Below are 19,232 nucleotides of genomic sequence, written 5' to 3'. Positions count from 1 at the left end.
CGCCACCGGCGTCAACCTTGTGTGAATGCTCTGAAAAGCTAATCATTTGCATGCCACAGCATCTTCTTCCTGTCGGTTAAATTTCGCGTCTCTAGTACGTCATCTTCGTGGTGTAGCAATTTTAATGTCGAGTAGTGTACAAGTGATTGGTGTCTACTCCTCCGCTCTGCCGCTGCGAGGAACTGAGCGAGTTGAAACACATTGTATTCGTCTGTCTAAAGATATTGCCACAATAAATGACTGTTAGTGGACCCACCAATGTTTCACTCACACCTCACCCACTGAGCCAAGAGAAGTGCCCACTCCATCGACCACAAAGTGAGGTTCTCTCCCGCCATCCCTGAAAAAATAATGACCTTTGCTCCCCTCTGCCACTGACACTGAATATTTGCTGTCACTAAATCCCGACCCACTACAGTACTAACTAGTACAATATTTCAAACTGAAGGCAGTGTACTAGTGTCTACACATTCGCAGTTATATCGCAAACGGCTCGTTTGCGAACCTACGTTGACTGGAACGGTTATATTGTCATCCAAGTAATCTCTCAGGTTTTCTGGACGTTACTGATTAATTGTGTGCTTCCCGGTGTTGTTTCTATTTTATGTGAAATACTTCCGTGACTGACCCATTACTCTTCTTCAATTACCGCGAGCTGTGCCTGTATGTGCACTCGCTGTCAGTGCTTCAGCCAGACTGTCAGCTGTTGTTGCTCTCTCGCTGATATTTCTAACTGATTTCGATTCCCGACGATAAGTCCGTATTAGACTGGTTTGTAAGATCATAGCGTTTTCCATAGTTTAAGAAACACAACAAATACACATAGCAGAGACTTTAATCATCCTCCCCCCGTCGGAGGTTCGAGTCATCCCTCGGGCATGGGTGTGTGTGTGTGTGTGTGTGTGTGTGTGTCTTTGTGTCGTCCGTAGCGTAAGTTAGATTAAGTAGTGCGTAAGCCTAAGGACCGATGACCTCAGCAGATTCGTTTCATAGTCCTTACCACAAATATCCAATTTTTACTTTAATCAACAGTAATATTTTCTTTTTCCATGTTTACAACAGTCTACCAACGCTGGGGTAACTTTTCGATTCCGCTACTGCAGAACTCAGTTTTGAGACAAAGAACTCATCAGACCATGTTCGGAGCGCATTTTCGTCGGAAAGGAAGTTTCTTTAAGGTTCTTTGATAGAACGCGGAAAAGATGAAAATTTGAAGGCGAAAGATCAGATGGAGAAGGTGGGTACGGAATGACTTCCCAACCCAACTCCTGCATCGCGATTTTTTTGTCAGTCTAGAAGAATGCACGCGAGCGTTGTCGTGGAGTAGTACCACTTCACGCATTCTGTCTGGTCGTTGTTCTTGGATTGCGTCTGCAAGACGTCTCAGTTGTTGACAATATATGTCAGTAGTGACGGTTAAATCTCTGGGAAGCAATTCGTTGTACACCACACCATCGCTGTTCCAATAAATGCATTACATTGCCGTTTTGGATGCGCCCAGGTCTCTCTACCGGGAGTTGCTGCTTTGTTTGGGCTCAGCCATTCCCTTCTTTACCCTGTATTAGCATAAAGACGTCATTTTTCGTCACCAGTAAGGATACAGGATAGGAATGGGCGGAGTTGTTCATAAACCAACTGATAACGAGCAAGCAGAGATACAAATTTGGCTACCTGCTGATTTTTTTGAATTTGGCTCAGAGCATGTGGTACCCGTACACCCGATTTTTAAACCTTCACCATTGCCTGCAAATGTCGCACGATAGTGGAATGATCACAAGTATAATAATTCCAATCCCAAAGAAAGCACGTGTTGACATATGTGAAAATAGCCGAACTATCAGTTTAATAAGTCACAGCTGCAAAATACTAACGTGAATTCTTTACAGACGAATGGAGAAACTGGTAGAAGCCGACCTCGGAGAAGATCAGTTTGGATTCCGTAGAAATGTTGGAACATGTGAGGCAATATTGACCCTACGACTTATCTTAGAAAATAGATTAAGGAAGGGTAAACCTACGTTTCTAGCATTTGTAGACTTAGAGACAGCTTTTGATAATATTGACTGGAATACTCTCTTTCAAATTCTGAAGTTGGCAGGGGTAAAATACAGGGAGCGAAAGGTTATTTACAATTTGTACAGAAAGCAGATGGCAGTTATAAGAGTCGAGGGACATCAAAGGAAAGCAGTGGTTGGGAAGGGAGTGAGACAGGGTTGTAGCCTCTCCCCGATGTTGTTCAATCTGTATATTGAGCAAGCAGTAAAGGAAACAAAAGAAAAATTCGGAATAGGTATTAAAATCCATGGAGAAGAAATAAAAACTTTGAGGTTCGCCGCTGACACTGTAATTCTGTCAGAGACAGTAAAGGACTTGGAAGAGCAGTTGAACGAATGGACAGTGTCTTGAAAGGAGGATATAAGATGAACATCAACAAAAGCAAAACGAGGATAATGGAATGTAGTCGAGTTAAGTGGGGTGATGCTGAGGGAATTAGATTAGGAAATGACACACTTAAAGTAGTAAGGGAGTTTTGCTATTTGAGGAGCAAAATAACTGATGGTGGTCGAAGTAGAGAGGATATAAAATGTAGGCTGGCAATGGCAAGGAAAGTGTTTCTGAAGAAGAGAAATTTGTTTACATCGAGTATTGATTTAAGTGCCAGGAAGTCGTTTCTGAAAGTATTTGTATGGAGTGTAGCCATGTATGGAAGTGAAACATGCACGATAAATAGTTTAGACAAGAAGAGAATAGAAGCTTTCGAAATGTGGTGCTACAGAAGAATGCTGAAGATTAAATGGGTAGATCACATAACTAATGAGGAGGTATTAAATAGAATTGGAGAAAAGAGAAATTTGTGGCACAACTTGACTAGAAGAAGGGATCGGTTGGTAGGACATGTTCTGAGGCATCAAGGGATCACCAATTTAGTACTGGAGGGCAGCGTGGAGGGTAAAAATCGTAGAGGGAGACCAAGAGATGAATACACTAAGCAGATTCAGAAGGATGTAGGCTGCAGTAGGTACTGGAAAATGAAGAAGCTTGCACAGGATAGAGTAGCAAGGAGAGCTGCATCAAACCAGTCTCAGGACTGAAGACCACAACAACAACAGTCATATTTGACAGTTCTCCAGTACACTGACGTGAATCATTGTGGATGAATGTACATAACCGATCTCCATCAAACCCCGATGATGCTCCCGAACGTGAAAAGTCACTAATGTCGAAACGATCCTCTTTAAAACGATATAACAGTTTCCTCGTTGTGGTCTCACCAATCGCACTATCCCCATACACAATGCAAATGTTTTTGGCTGCCTTGCCAGCTGACACCCCTCTAATGAGCTCAGACAGAATAATGTTTCGGAAATGTTCCGATGTCCCCACTTGGCACTCCATTCTACAGCGTCCGCAGCTCCACTCACTATTTGCAAATGAGAAAATGTAAACGCAAATAGCAACAGTGAACTACAAACAAGAAATGACAATCGATAGACAAATCCACAGCAACAGGAATACCAACATGCAAAACAAAAACGCTACGAACTTGTGCACCAGCCTAATAAATTGAGACTCCTACCAAATAAACCACGGCTGAGGTTTCAGTTCAAACAGGACTTTATTAAGATTTCGCCGGCTGTTACATCCACCGCAGCTGTAGAACGCTGAAAGAATATGTGGTTCACGGAATTCAGTGCGGGCTCTAAAAAGACAAAAGAGCATCCAATGACACGTACTGAGTGTCGAGAGCCGAACTCTGCTACAGGGTGTTTCAAAAATGACCGGTATATTTGAAACGGCAATAAAAACTAAACGAGCAGCGATAGAAATACACCGTTTGTTGCAATATGCTTGGGACAACAGTACATTTTCAGGCGGACAAACTTTCGAAATTACACTAGTTGCAATTTTCAACAACAGATGGCGCTGCAAGTGATGTGAAAGATATAGAAGACAACACAGTCTGTGCGTGCGCCATTCTGTACGTCGTCTTTCTGCTGTAAGCGTGTGCTGTTCACAACGTGCAAGTGTGCTGTAGACAACATGGTTTATTCCTTAGAACAGAGGATTTTTCTGGTGTTGGAATTCCACCGCCTAGAACACAGTGTTGTTGCAACAAGACGAAGTTTTGAACGGAGGTTTAACGTAACCAAAGGACCAAAAAGCGATGCAATAAAGGATCTGTTTGAAAAATTTCAACGGACTGGGAACGTGACGGATGAACATGCTGGAAAGGTAGGGCGACCGCATACGGCAACCACAGAGGGCAACGCGCAGCTAGTGCAGCAGGTGATCCAACAGCGGCCTCGGGTTTCCGTTCGCCGTGTTGCAGCTGCGGTCCAAATGACGCCAACGTCCACGTATCGTCTCATGCGCCAGAGTTTACACCTCTATCCATACAAAATTCAAACACGGCAACCCCTCAGCGCCGCTACCATTGCTGCACGAGAGACATTCGCTAACGATATAGTGCACAGGATTGATGACGGCGATATGCATGTGGGCAGCATTTGGTTTACTGACAAAGCCTATTTTTACCTGGACGGCTTCGTCAATAAACAGAACTGGCGCATATGGGGAACCGAAAAGCCCCATGTTGCAGTCCCATCGTCCCTGCATCCTCAAAAAGTACTGGTCTGGGCCGCCATTTCTTCCAAAGGAATCATTGGCCCATTTTTCAGATCCGAAATGATTACTGCATCACGCTATCTGGACATTCTTCGTGAATTTGTGGCGGTACAAACTGCCTTAGACGACACTGCGAACACCTCGTAGTTTATGCAAGATGGTGCCCGGCCACATCGCACGGCCGACGTCTTTAATTTCCTGAATGAATATTTCGATGATCGTATGATTGCTTTGGGCTATCCGAAACATACAGGAGGCGGCGTGGATTGGCCTCCCTATTCGCCAGACATGAACCCTTGTGACTTCTTTCTGTGGGGACACGTGAAAGACCAGGTGTACCGCCAGAATCCAGAAACAATTGAACAGCTGAAGCAGTACATCTCATCTGCATGTGAAGCCATTCCGCCAGACACGTTGTCAAAGGTTTCGGGTAATTTCATTCAGAGACTACGCCATATTATTGCTACGCATGGTGGATATGTGGAAAATATCGTACTATAGAGTTTCCCCGACCGCAGCGCCATCTGTTGTTGAAAATTGTAACTACTGTAATTTCGAAAGTTTGTCTGCCTGAAAATGTACTGTTGTCCCAAGCATATTGCAACAAACGGTGTATTTCTATCGCTGCTCGTTTGATTTTATTGCCGTTTCAAATATACCGGTCATTTTTGAAATACCCTGTATAAGTAGCGCTCCGAGACAGAGTTCTGCATAGGATGTACCAAAAAATCGACTCATTGCAATACACCGTAAACAGCCTACAAAGCACTGGAACAACGATGCCTATAGACTGCCACGGACACTCTGAACCGCTGCCCCTAGCGAAAGCCTCCAAAGATGACTACGTTCAATGAAAACTGTTGCAATTGCAGCACTGTTCAGAAGAGGCAAAACTAGTACAAAAACCCCAGAAACCAAACTGCTACTGTCGTAAGGTGGCAAGGAACTAAAAGTCCGACAAGCTGTGTCTCCAAAGTGCAATAAAAAAGTCAACGAAATAACTTAACGACCAAACACAAATCAAACTGGACCAACCACGCTAATTGTACGGTGCACAAACATGGAGACGCACACAAACAAACCAAAACCATGATGTGGTTCGATTACAGATGGCGAACACATTTAACAACATAGTTCACAGTATCTGAATAAGAAGACTGATTCAGACGTCGAACTATTGAGTACAGACCGAAGCAACAAGTCGGCTCAACACCCGGAAGCTCACCATTATTTTCACTCCAGTCAGTTTCCGCTATTAACTTTGATACGGCCTGTCTACTAGGAAACATCCATAAATATTATAAAAATTTATGTATGTATAAATGTTCCTCAACTTCTTCTAAACCACTGGATCAATTTCATCCAAATATTGCACACAAATCACTTATTGTCTGGGAAGATCCACTGTGGGGGAAAAACCACTTACCTCTCAATGTGGTGAGAGTGGGACTGAAAGAGAACAGTAGCTGACGACACGCCAATAGCCATACAGTGGTTGTGGTGTCACCGCCAGACACCACACTTGCTAGGTGGTAGCCTTTAAATCGGCCGCGGTCCGTTAGTATACGTCGGACCCGCGTGTCGCCACTATCAGTGATTGCAGACCGAGCGCCGCCACACGGCAGGTCTAGTCTAGATAGACTCCCTAGTACTCGCCCCAGCTGTACAGCCGACTTCGCTAGGGATGGTTCACTGTCTACATACGCTCTCATTGGCAGATACGACTGTTTAGCATAGCCATCAGCTATGTCATTTGCTACGACCTAGCAAGGCGCCATATTCAGTTACTCTATGTCTTCTGAACAGATAATATTGTGAATCATGTACCGTCAAGAGCGACGTTCCTCATTAATGGATTAATGTTCCAGACCTCACGTCAGTATAGTTCTTCCCTCCTCACGCCAGCCTGCGTGAGCTGCAACGCGTACATTTCGGCCTCCAGTTGTAACACGGTGTTGGCTCTTCTGCCAACACAACAGTGGTCATCCTGTATTTGAGAATGACAGCACTTAGTAAATTCAAACCTTACTCATAGTTTCAAACGTTAATAATTTCAAACCTTAATGAGATTTTTTCTCGCTAAGACCTCCCCCCCCCCCCTCCCCCCCCCCCCCAAAAAAAAGAGGAAAAAAGTTTATTGCTTACTACATTTTCGCTGTTCACGCAGTAAAACTGCCGCATCAGGCATGATGTTTTAATTTAGCACTTCTTTACTACTAACTATATTCGCAATGAATTTCCCTGGCAGTATTCTCATATACCGATGAATGCACCTACAAAAACATGTCATTGTTTGAGGCATAGTTAAGGACATGTGACATTTAATAACGATGAGCTACAGTACTTGCAAATGAAATAGCAGCGGAAATTCACTAAAGATAGAGGTGAATTATTTGTAAAATATGTGTGAAATATGTTAAATATAGGTGAAATAAATATGAAATATGCGACCCAGCTAAAATTGAGGGAAAATACCTCCTCTTAAACTCATGTATCAATTTTAACGAAAGTCGGTACATGTTCTACTTACTATTTTGAAAAATTACTGTGGAGGTGAGAACCTGAGAACCTCCAATTTCCAATCAGGCTACTGACAATAACGTAGTAATGAAGAAGGATGGAGAGAGCAGGAGATGAACAGTCAGACAGGGGGAAGAGGAGATGGACAGAGAAAGGAGGGGAGGAAGGGGTGTATTTGTACTGAAATGCAGGAGGATCTGCAGCGAATTGACGCATGGTGCAGGGAATGGCAATTGAATCTCAATGTAGACAAGTGTAATGTGCTGCGAATACACAGAAAGATCCTTTATCATTTAGCTACAAAATAGCAGGTCAGCAACTGGAAGCAGTTAATACCATAAATTATCTGGGAGTACGCATTAGGAGTGATTTAAAATGGAATGATCATATAATGCTGATCGTCGGTAAAGCAGATGCCAGACTGAGATTCATTGGAAGAATCCTAAGGAAATGCAATCCGAAAACAAAGGAAGTAGGTTACAGTACGCTTGTTCGCCCACTGCTTGAATACTGCTCAGCAGTGTGGGATCCGTACCAGGTAGGGTTGATAGAAGATATAGAGAAGATCCAACGGAGAGCAGCGCGCTTCGTTACAGGATCATTTAGTAATCGCGAAAGCGTTACGGAGATGATAGATAAACTCCAGTGGAAGACTCTGCAGGAGAGACGCTCAGTAGCTCGATACGGGCTTTTGTCAAAGTTTCGAGAACATACCTTCACTGAAGAGTCAAGCAGTATATTGCTCCCTCCTACGTATATCTCGCGAAGAGACCATGAGCATAAAATCAGAGAGATTAGAGCCCACACAGAGGCAAACCGACAATCCTTCTTTCCACGAAAAATACGAGAATGGAATAGAAGGGAGAACCAATAGAGGTATTCAAGGTACCCTCCGCCACACACCGTCAGGTGGCTTGCGGAGTATGGATGTAGATGTAGATGTAGAAAGGATGGAGGAGAAGATGAACAGAGAAAGTTAAGAGGAAGAGATGAACAGAAAGATGGTAGGGGAGATAGAGAAAGGGAAGTGAAAGAGATGAATAGAGAGGGGGAGAGGAGGAAGATTGATAGTGAGAGTGTGAGGAGGACGAGATGGAGAAAGGGGAGAGGGGAATATGGACAGAGAGAGGAGGATCATATGGTCACTGATAGGAGGGAGGAGGGGAGGAGTAGATGGGCAGAGAGGGAGAGAGAGAGAAGGGGGGAGGGAAGAAGAGAAGGACACAGAAAGGAAAGAGCAGGAGATATGGAGGGGGGAGGAAACAATTAGAGAAAGGGAAGAAGATGAATAGAGAGAGGAGGGAGGAGGATATGAACAGAGGTTGTGGGTGAGGGGACAGAGGTGAGAGGATGAGATGTGCTTAGAGAGGGGTAGGATGAGATGGTCAGAGAGAGGGAAAAGTAGAGATGGACAGAGAAAGAGAAGAGGAAGAGAGAAACAGAGCAAGTGTGAGAGGAGGAGGACAGGGGGAGAGTGAGGAGGAGAAGCTGGACAAAAAATGGGAAGAGGAGGAGATGGACACAGAGAGGGGGTGGGGGAAATGTACAGAGAAAGGGAGAGGAGGAGATGGATAGAGAGGGGGAAGGAGGTAGTCGACAAAGAAAGGGATGTTGAGAAGATAAACAGAAGGTAGTAAGGATAGGGTGGACTGTGAAAGGGAAGAGATGGAGATTGACAGAAGGCCAGGGAGAAGAGGGTGGGGCAACTTATGGAGAACTTATCAACGGAGAGGAGAGGGAGGAACAGACAGAGAGGAGGAGCAGATAGTCAAAGAGGAGGAGAGGAGGAGTTGTACTGAGAAAGAGCAAAGGAGTATATGAACTAATTGAAGATAAGTGTAGACAAATACCCACAGAAAGACCCAGTACTCAGCTAACAGTAAGATCAAAAGTATTCACCGCCATTAAGATTTCCGTAGAATAGTCCAGTGTCCAATACTCCAGTCTCAGGTCCATAAACTGTCTACAGATGTACGGCAACCAGTCTACAGCGGAATTTCCCGGTCCGGTTGTAGGACAGGTGCAAAGAGCGGCGCCGCGGGTTATATGCCGGCCATTCAGCCACGTCTGCGAACGGCCGCGTAATTACACACTTCCACCGCATCTGCTGCAGCTTTCACCACGGCGGACCCACACCGCGGTTTCGTCAGTGGAAGTACCGCGGCCATGTCAGCAGCGATTTTCTGTAACCGTTCTGACCCATAGCTCGGATTTCACACTCCGGGTAATGCTGTAAGGTCGGTTCGAACATCACAGATACTAGGAATGGCCTTATTGGTCTCTGTGATACGCCGTTGCCTTCCGACGACTAAAGTAACTTCTCAGGACCAATTATAGGGAGACTTACTACAGTTTACCGGGGAACGCGGTATTTTTCGCATTAACTTTGACTGACAGAATTGAAAGACTGTAAGAAAATGAAACACCTTTAGCCGTCCTTATGATGTCATTTACTGAGTGGCTATCAGTTTCGGCGCTACGGTGTACCATCTTCAGATCTGTATGCATAAACAGTAATGATAGCCTTATCAACTTACCAACTTATCAACGATGCAATACAAAGACAGATTAAGAGCAGAATGAGAATAGAGAACAAGACTGTACAAGTTAATGTATAGTAATCATTTAATCATTCGATAGAACGAGCAGATACATCCATTGTCACATACCTAAACAATACCATAACGAAGTTCTCTCTATACAATGTGCAAATTCATTATACATTAATAACTCCATTAATTAAATATTCCATCATTTTATTGGCCAGTTGGACGATACATTATTAGCACAATCCTGAAATAATCTACTGAACGACAAAATAACTGTAGAAAATGATAAATGTATCAGAGAGACTACGTCATAGGTGTAAACCGTTGAAGGGCATACTTATGTCATGTACAGTCATGCTCAAAAGTATCCGAACGACCTGAATTGCATTTGGCCTGATTCCCATGCAACCCACATAACGCAGCTGTCTAGCAGGTCCTCTAATCGCTCCTCGGTACAGTCGTTTACTATTGAAAATAGTTCCAACAAGTCACCACTAGAAAACACTGCTCTGTATCGCAATAACTCAAGATGTAAAGTAATACCACGATACTAGATATATCAGGGAACACCTTATCACAGATAAGACTGTCCTTAAGGCTTGTAAGCTCACATTTTTTGCAATAAATGACATACCTGAAATGTTATCACTCTCATTATTACGTCAGATAGGTAATGCACGTAGTAAGTCCGTCGTATTCATAATTTCCTCTTCAAAGTAACATACCGTACTTGTTATTTAACACAAAATGACACTAAACATTTAAGTTATTCACGGGCGGCTAGTTGAGAATATGTATGAACGTCAAATGACACGATGAACCGTCTCGTTCTGCATATGGATTCAAACCCAGGTCATGCAGACTAAGATTTCGTGACTGACGGAAACTAACAGTCATTCCTGACTAGTCATACAGAGAGTGATATATCTCGACTTTAGACAGTATCAGTTAGCAAATATCAACTTTAAATTACATAACGTAAACATTTTTAACGGACACGAATTCCTACCCAGCATCTATTGTCCCTGCTAACGAACTACGAGAGATGTTAAATATTGCTTCTTCACAAGCAACTTAATTGAAATGCAGTGAGGTAAAGCTTTGTGTTGGACAGGGATTTGAACCCAGAACCTAGTCGAAGAGTTCAGTGCTGACTGAGAATCGAACCCCACACATATCGTTGTTGACTACAGACAAACAGACGTCAGCTACCGAATTTTTCTCCACCAGCAGCTCGGAATAACATCCTTGAACATACAGTGATCTCGCAAATAGTTATATGTCTCACTGGGAGTCAAAAACGTCAGATATCGTTAGTGTTGACAACGAATGAAAATGCATAAAAAATCAGAATTATTATCCACCAGCAGATAGGTGTTCTCAGGCTCGAGCTTGATAATTCACAATGAAAACCTTTGTGCCGGGCCGGGATTCAAACCCATTCACGCGCAATATGTGGAGATGTTGAGGAATCTGCAGTTTTGAACAAACAACAAATTGTAGTCAAGCTATATTGTCACGAAGGGATCAAATTCCGCGTTAAGGGCGGTCTGAGTTGCATTCCCAGTTCAGGACCAATTTCACCGGCATACAGAAGCTCAAATAAAAGATGGAATAAGTGTCCTGTGACCCTACATGGCGTTTGTTTCGTCACTAGAAATAAATATTCTGCTGTCTGCTGAAGTTATCAATTTAATAGAACTTTGAACATAATTCCCTTCACTTCTCATCCCAAAATAGTCGCATGTGGAAAAAGGGCTAATTTTTCCGACATTTTGTTCTTTTCAGGTTTAATAGACGGCCAGGCAGCAGATGCATCTCGTAGCTTTTTTATTACGTATGGAGAGAGCGCATCGTGCCAAAATAGTCAGAAAAGTATTTTGTACATTAGCTGTCGTCTGGTAGTGGCATTTTATTCTTCTTCAAACCTTGTTTGACGGCTTTAACTCAGAACAAGTTTTCTACGTGCATGTACTCAATAAACTGCATGTGCATTGTCAGGCTGTTATAGATAACATCAGAGAATTCGCATATATCGTTGATGATTAATTTCTCTCTCATGTTTAGTATTGTTTTAACAACACTAACAGAAACCTTACGAAAATTGTGCACTGTATTATAAGAAATGAAATAAAACTACCCACGATAACCTTACGATGAAAGTCTGTTTTAATCAAACTGAGTGTCTGTACACAAGTGTGCCACTATCGGTACGAATTAGTAAAATACTACTCAGTTAGATTTCGATTGGTTTTGTGTTTAATTGATATGCTGAGTCATACTCAATAGGTATGCAAATGTGGCATTTGATAAATAAAATTATGTATTCCTAGAAACCCAAAATTTGCTTGTCAGCATCGGAAGAGGCGGCCGGCCGGAGTGGCCGTGCGGTACTAGGCGCTACAGTCTGGAACCGCGGGACCGCTACGGTCGCAGGTTCGAATCCTGCCTCGGGCATGTATGTGTGTGATGTCCTTAGGTTAGTTAGGTTTAAGTAGTTCTAAGTTCTAGGGGACTGATGACCTCAGAAGATGAGTCCTATAGTGCTCAGAGCCATTTGAACCATTTGAAGAGGCGTTACCTGTTGTGCAACATTGTAAGTTTTTCACCATTGCACTATGAGCTGAAAGTACTTTCTTACTATTTGCTTATCGATGTTTGATCTGACTGCTTGTAGCCCTTTCACAGAAGGGATAAAAACGTTGCAGTAACCGACAGTGGAACCGCGAACCATAACAGTCGGTTTTACACAGGTCAGTACGTAACCGAAGAGCTAGGGAAGATATACGTATTTTGGTTTCCTCTTACACTGCCAATAGTGGCTAGAACTCGTAAACCGCTATTTAAAGGACGAGATTAGTTGTGATTTCCATGTGCAACGACTTTCCTGGGCTGAAAACTGTAAATTTACAATCTTCTGTTACACCTCAGGCGATAATAACTCAGGTTATTCAATGGAAATGACAGGAAAAATCAAGTGAACTTTGAGGCTTAATTCCGTACACGCCAGGAAGTAACTCGCCCATCACAGTGTTGCCAAACATACCTTGCCTTGTTGCCAAATCTCATTTACAGTACTAGCAGGAAAAGACGAACCGATGTGATTCTACAGCGGGCTGGGAAGTGACCATAGCTGCCGTCTCAAATATGCGGCTGCCACGACCTGGGATACGTACTGCGTCTGATTCGCATTTCTGTAACTAGGTTCAGGAACTGGAGCGTAGTTACTAATAATACTCAGAAGTGACTGCTAACTAAGCATCATAAACCAGTAACACTCATAGTTGTTTTTATATTACTTTCGTACTGTACTCAAAACTAAGAAACTAATTCACGGACGTTTTCGTGCCTCGCCGATAGTCGAGCACAACAAAGAAATGAAAATAAAAAGAGAATGTGTGTGTGTGTGTGTGTGTGTGTGTGTGTGTGTTTCGTGTGTGTGTGTGTGTGTGTGTGTGTGTGAGCGCGTTTGTGTGTGTGTGTGTGTGTGTGTGTGTGTGTGTGTGTGAGGGAGAGAGAGAGAGAGAGAGAGAGAGAGCTAGAGAGAGAAGAGAGCGAGAGAGAAAGAGAGAGATAAATATAAAAAAGAATGAGAGAATGGGTAAAAAATTGTTGTAAAGAAATTGAATACTGGTATGTAAAGAAATCTTTCATTAAAATGACACGTTCCACATCATTATGAAATGTCGTATTCATGATCTATGGAACAAGCATTAATCTAATCTAATCATATCATGTTGCTGACTAGCCGTGAAGGGTCATGAATTACCGAAATTTTCGCCAATATCAGTAACCAGATCTAAACCTGAAAATAAAAGACGACAGTTTTTGTAATAAACCAGGACTCTTATCAAGACCCTTTCATCCCTGTTAACTAACCACGAAAGATGTCTGATATACCTCAATTCAGAAGTAACAAAGTGTGTACATTTAAAGATGAAACGCATGATGCGATGTTCTGTGACGGAGATACGAACCCAACACGTAATCGCATTGTTAACTAAGTAAAATCAAATGTTACGTATCGGTTTTTCTTCCCAGCTGCTAGGTGTTTGACTCTAAAATAAGGATACAAATTTTTGTGCCTGAGCGACAATCGAACCGCACTCCTATCGTTTTTCTTTATCGTCCACGAATATAGCTTAAATTTAAATTGCTTGCTCACCAACAGTAAGATGTGCGCGTGTTTGACCAGAAATTGTTGGCAACACATGAACAGACATTAAAAATTCACGTTAGTTTTCAGTAGCAATCCAGTGTGCACGTGATAGGGCTTGAAATGAAATTATGAATATTTTTGTACTGGAACAGGATTCGGACCCACATAATTACCTTTGGAGGAGACCTAGAGAAGATTGCAGCCTCGGGAAAAGGAACGAAATGATTGAACTACTGTTACGAGAGATTCAGATCATCGAAAGAGGAGATACGAATTCGAATCACAGTCCAGCACCAAATTTTTCAACGTCTCTAGTTCAATCAAGTGCAAGTAAAATAAGAGCCCTGTTCCTTTAAATGGCTATCGGTTCATCAAATAAAATAAAATTTTCTAATGTAAGTTTACTGGCGACAGTATTTCTGTTTACCATGACCTCCACCTATGTCATTTCCCGACGTAAACCGGCTCTGCCCAGTTGGGAATGAAGGAACGTGATGTTTAATGCGGATTCTGGATTATAACATCTTTCTCTTGAGGTTACCAGAGGTAAAGTAAATCTGTTTGTGCCTCTTAAAAATAAATGCCTGAACCCACGCATTGCACCTGTGATAGTTCGTTCCACCAGACCATTGTGGCCACATTTCCCAGCCCCAGGAGTGTGCTGTAACGGATGATGTGCTTAGCTTACAAAATTAGTCTCGGTGGAAAAAATGCGAGTCTATTAAATGGTTAAGTGGAAGCAAGCTTCTGACGTGGAAATTATGCTGTTCTCATGTCAGCAGGATGTAAAGAGTCTTTTAGGCATCATAGCCTCGATGTGAAACCATTTTGAAATTTTCACTAATTCAGGAAATTTCTTAGTTCGAGAAAATCCACTGTTACCGGATAATTCGATTATTACCGTCATTTTTACTATCATTTTCTTCATACCGCTGCTGGAACACATGTGCTTGAAGATCATTTAAGGCCTTTTGGTCATTATAAAAGTAGTTGCCCAATAACAGGTTCTTTCCCTGCCTACGGAATCCTTTTCATGTTATTATCAAATATCGGCAATTACTAGTGGATCACATTAAAACTAAAGTAATTGATGAAGACGTTACTTGATAACAAAAACGCGCTGCCTTTCTTCATTTACTTGCGCCTAGAAATGGCTGCCGAATACTGCCAAACCGAAAGCCAAGGGATCTTACTGTCTTCCGATATACGTCGCTGTCAGTTATTCCATATGATTTGGTCGACGTGACCTGTGTATGACAAAGAATGTTTTAGAAAATGAATTGTTTTCCTTTGCAATAAAAAGAAAGATTTTCATTCTAAGCTACCCAAGTCCAAAATTTTCGCAATATTTGTTCAAATTTAATATTCGCTTCTATAATGTAGGAAAGTATTTCACAGTCGAAAAACCCGCATCCGACTAATTGTCATTACACTTAGTCGCTGACCATAGATTCTAGCTCAGAGTGACACCAGTTTAAGTAACCTAATGTAGCAAAGACTGTTTTCCAGTGCTCTTTCTCACCGGAAAATATGTAATTCACTCATTGGGCTCCATAAGTACACTGTAACAGTAATTTCTGTGTGTATGCAATGCATACGGATTGTAGAATGTAGTGGTGCTCTCACTTACACTTCTGTATACAATATGCCTGACCTAAAAGGGGCCCTTTATCATTACAGGCCCTGGGCGGTGCACCATGATATTGATAACAGTAATGTGCATATACTGACAACCTCACTGTTCGTTTTACCTGATTTTATAATCATTTAAATAAAACAACATGACCTTCCAGTGGGAGACATTTCGTCCCCCTTTTCCTTTCGTGAAATTTGTCAGTAAGCTTTTTGCCTTCCAACCAGCGAAATTCGGCAGAGTACGGCCGGTAAACGATTCACAAACCACGATTTAGTGCCGTTAAGACGATTTCTTGAAACATTGGCGTAGCTGAAGGAATTTAGTTTCTCCTTAAATCGTCTCATGCAGCAACGTTCACAGATCTCTCAAATAGGAAAAGCTCTTTATCCAGGTACGATGGTTGTTAAACAAACTTCCTACAGTTTGTGTCAGGTTGATATTTTCGTCTGATAGCACTGCGTAAGTATTTTGTCTAAGAGATATCAGAAGTAGTGTTCCTGTAGCTGTGGATATCATTGGTTGAAAAAGAGTTTAACACCAATGGGTACAGTACTGCTAAATATTCAAAATGATTATCAACCTAAGTCTGCGTTCATCCACAAACTGAGGCGGATTTGTAATATTGAAGCTAGACTGTGTATCCTTGTCTTCCTTGAGTTGGCATTGGAAGGCGTTTACACACACGTATACAAGGGTAATCCCAAAGGTAAGGTCTCCTAAGGGACACGCAAGTGCCAATGCAGGCACAAACGAGAGATCCTAATTTTAATGCCAATCGGAAACCACAGTGTTGGTTGCATGGTAGCAAGGTGATAGAGAAGAAGACTACAGATACGAAGGTCTCAGGTTCGATCCCTCGTCAGGCCAACGGTTTTTATTTGCCATTTTACACTTATTCCCCCTCGGGCAGTGTTTGTTGATGTGAAAAATGCCGAGTTGTACTGCGGTTCGAAAGCCACGTTAATTTGTAGGTTCCCCTATTAATCCCCTATTAACTGGCTAGGTAAGTCAACTCAAAAGGTTGGAGGAAAGCAACGGCATTTCACCTCCAACAAGAGTGTGCCTATTAAAGCACTGTGGTGTTCAAAGCACTCTTCCGACTGCTGACTGCTTTACTTTCTATGGGTTCCAAAATTAAAGATCTTCGGGTTATTAACGGTTTTGTGTTTTCATACTGTAGCTTTGATGCCAGTAAACGTAAGTAACCAGCCAAGCACGGTCACCGTTCGAGTTGTCAAGGTGGTAGACGACGATGCTGTCGACCCCAGTTACAATCTTGGTCATGGCTATGTTTCAGTCGAATACCTCTATGTGCCTTTCTGCGTATTTCAAGATATACTTTTATACATTTGGTACGCATCCAAATTGATATCTGATAGAGCTGTATTTAGCAATATGAATCAGATATGTTTTCCGTGCAACATATCGGACAGCACGACAGTGCAGCGAGATTTCGTTTGTGTGTTGCGCAAGATGCAAGAAATATTTGTGTTTTTCTTGCTTCTGTGATAGGTTTCACCCCACTGAATGCGAGCAAGCTCACGAATAGACTGTCAATAACTGGAATTACGCAATAACACACTTAAAAGTTGTATTTTTGCATTACATATCCCGACGTAAATAACTGTAAACAGGTTATATGCCAACTTGCTTATTATTCGCGCTTCTCCATGCTTTCCTCAAAACAGAGAAAGAAAAATAAAAAGAGAGAGAGACAGAGAGAGAAAACAGAAATGTATTTCAAATATCAGATCAGTGACGCCCTGTTGGTCTCGTGATGTAAAGCAAGGATAGTTGATAGGTAATATCTCGTTGTACTAGAGATATGTATGGCTTCAGGGTTTTTTCTTTTCGCTCTGCAAACAACCAGAACAGAATTCACTAGCAAAGTGGTAAGAACACCTACGCAGTGCGCCAATTATACACTCAGCTTTTCTTGGTTATTTTGTTAATCGTCTGTAAATCAGTAAACATCCTTGATTATTTATTTGTTATTACTACCATTGTTATTGTTATTCGTCACCTCACAACAGCTTTCCTATCACTCATTGCCGCCGATGCACGTAAAGAATTGACCAGGATGAACGGAATATGGGATGTTTCGTCATGGAGAATATACACATTTATCTCGGCGTCTTGTCTTCAGGGTAATATGAAAATCTCACTAAGAGAAGACGGCAACGGGATGCTGGTGATGGAGGCAGTAACACCCAACTATTTCTGTCGACTTTCACCATGACGACAGACAAACTGGCGTCTCACTGTAGTTTGATTATAATTCGTCAGCCTTCTTGCGACCTCTTTTTATCACCTCTTGGGAGCAGGCATAATATTTTGCTTTTTGAACACCGTACAATAACACACAAAGATAGTTGATGGAAGGATACAAAGAAACAATCAGACTCATGGGTGTGGATGCAGTTCATCATTAGAGGACTAAACAAGAGGGAAACATTACGAAAGCAATGAATACGCTGGTTAGTATACATTATTTGTATAGATCTGAAGATGAAAAACAGCAGATCTGCACAGTGCCCGCATCTGCCCTTTAGTTTCTGTCTTAACGGGCATATTTTCAGTTTCTTCACTTCTGAATTTTCAAATGAATTGCATATTATGTGGTACAGAATAATTAGTTAACTGTTTTTCTTACAGCTTCCATTCGTACCAACATTTTACTACATTCTCGTGCAATTCATGAAATTCTACTTGTATGATCACAAGACTGCACATAGATGCAATCGATTTCGAGGTGCAAAGTGTTTGTTATCTTACTTTTCGTGACAGGTGGGCAAAGTTGATTTCCAAAGACTTTTTATTGTACTGAAACAATCTTTTGTCACAAACTAACAAGGTTGGTGTTTTATTCGTATATATTTTGTGGGAAACTATAATCGTGATGGAAGATTACACACCTGAATGTTTGACACAACTGATAGGAGAAAACGCTGCATATTAACCAAACCCCGCGCCACCTCTCCGAATCCTCCTACGACACGAGCACGGGATTCTCCTCCTATAACGCTACAGAGATGTTCCTAGCACAGCTGAGAATTGGCAACATCGTCACCAACATTTGGCAACACTGTGGCAGTGCAATTACTTCCGTATATGGTACTGAATTGACTCGCTAAATTCACTTGATATTCCCTTTCCATTTGAATGACTCGTGCTATATAATCCTCATCTAAACTAAGACAGTGAGACAGAAAATTCAGTTTTTTGGCTAAAGAAATGCTATTCTTCACATAAGTGATAACTTTTATTATCTTTCACGATGCGTTATGAGGAGGAGCGACCAATACCATGATGAGAGTGGCAGGCTGCCAGCAATGTGTCCATAGCACCGTGATACCGCCAATGTCTCGTGTTTCAACGGTGCAAGGAGTCATCAATTCTAATCGTGGTAGGGCCAGCATGTGTGAACTTTTTTTCTGATTTATTTTATGGAGCTGCGAATTTCCAGAAAAAATTCTGTAACGAAATTAGAAGAAAACCTTCACACATCAAATCCTCTTGGCAGCTCGACTCAGTAAGTTATGTTAATGGTCATAGATCTCGGCTTTCTGACTGCCAAGCTGCTTCACAATACAAGCAGCTCTGAAGAAATTCGAATCGACCGTCAACGATACGAAATTCAGCATTTTCTTCATTTAAGACTCACATGCCAGGGTGATAACTATGAAGGGAATAAACTGATAAGCAAATCGCAAGAAAATACTTTCAGCTCATGGAAATGAGC

Source organism: Schistocerca serialis, chromosome 1 (assembly GCF_023864345.2).
Source record: "Schistocerca serialis cubense isolate TAMUIC-IGC-003099 chromosome 1, iqSchSeri2.2, whole genome shotgun sequence".
NCBI lineage: Eukaryota > Metazoa > Arthropoda > Insecta > Orthoptera > Acrididae > Schistocerca > Schistocerca serialis.
The sequence above is the reverse complement of the archived record's forward strand: the minus strand, read 5'-3'. Positions refer to the sequence as shown.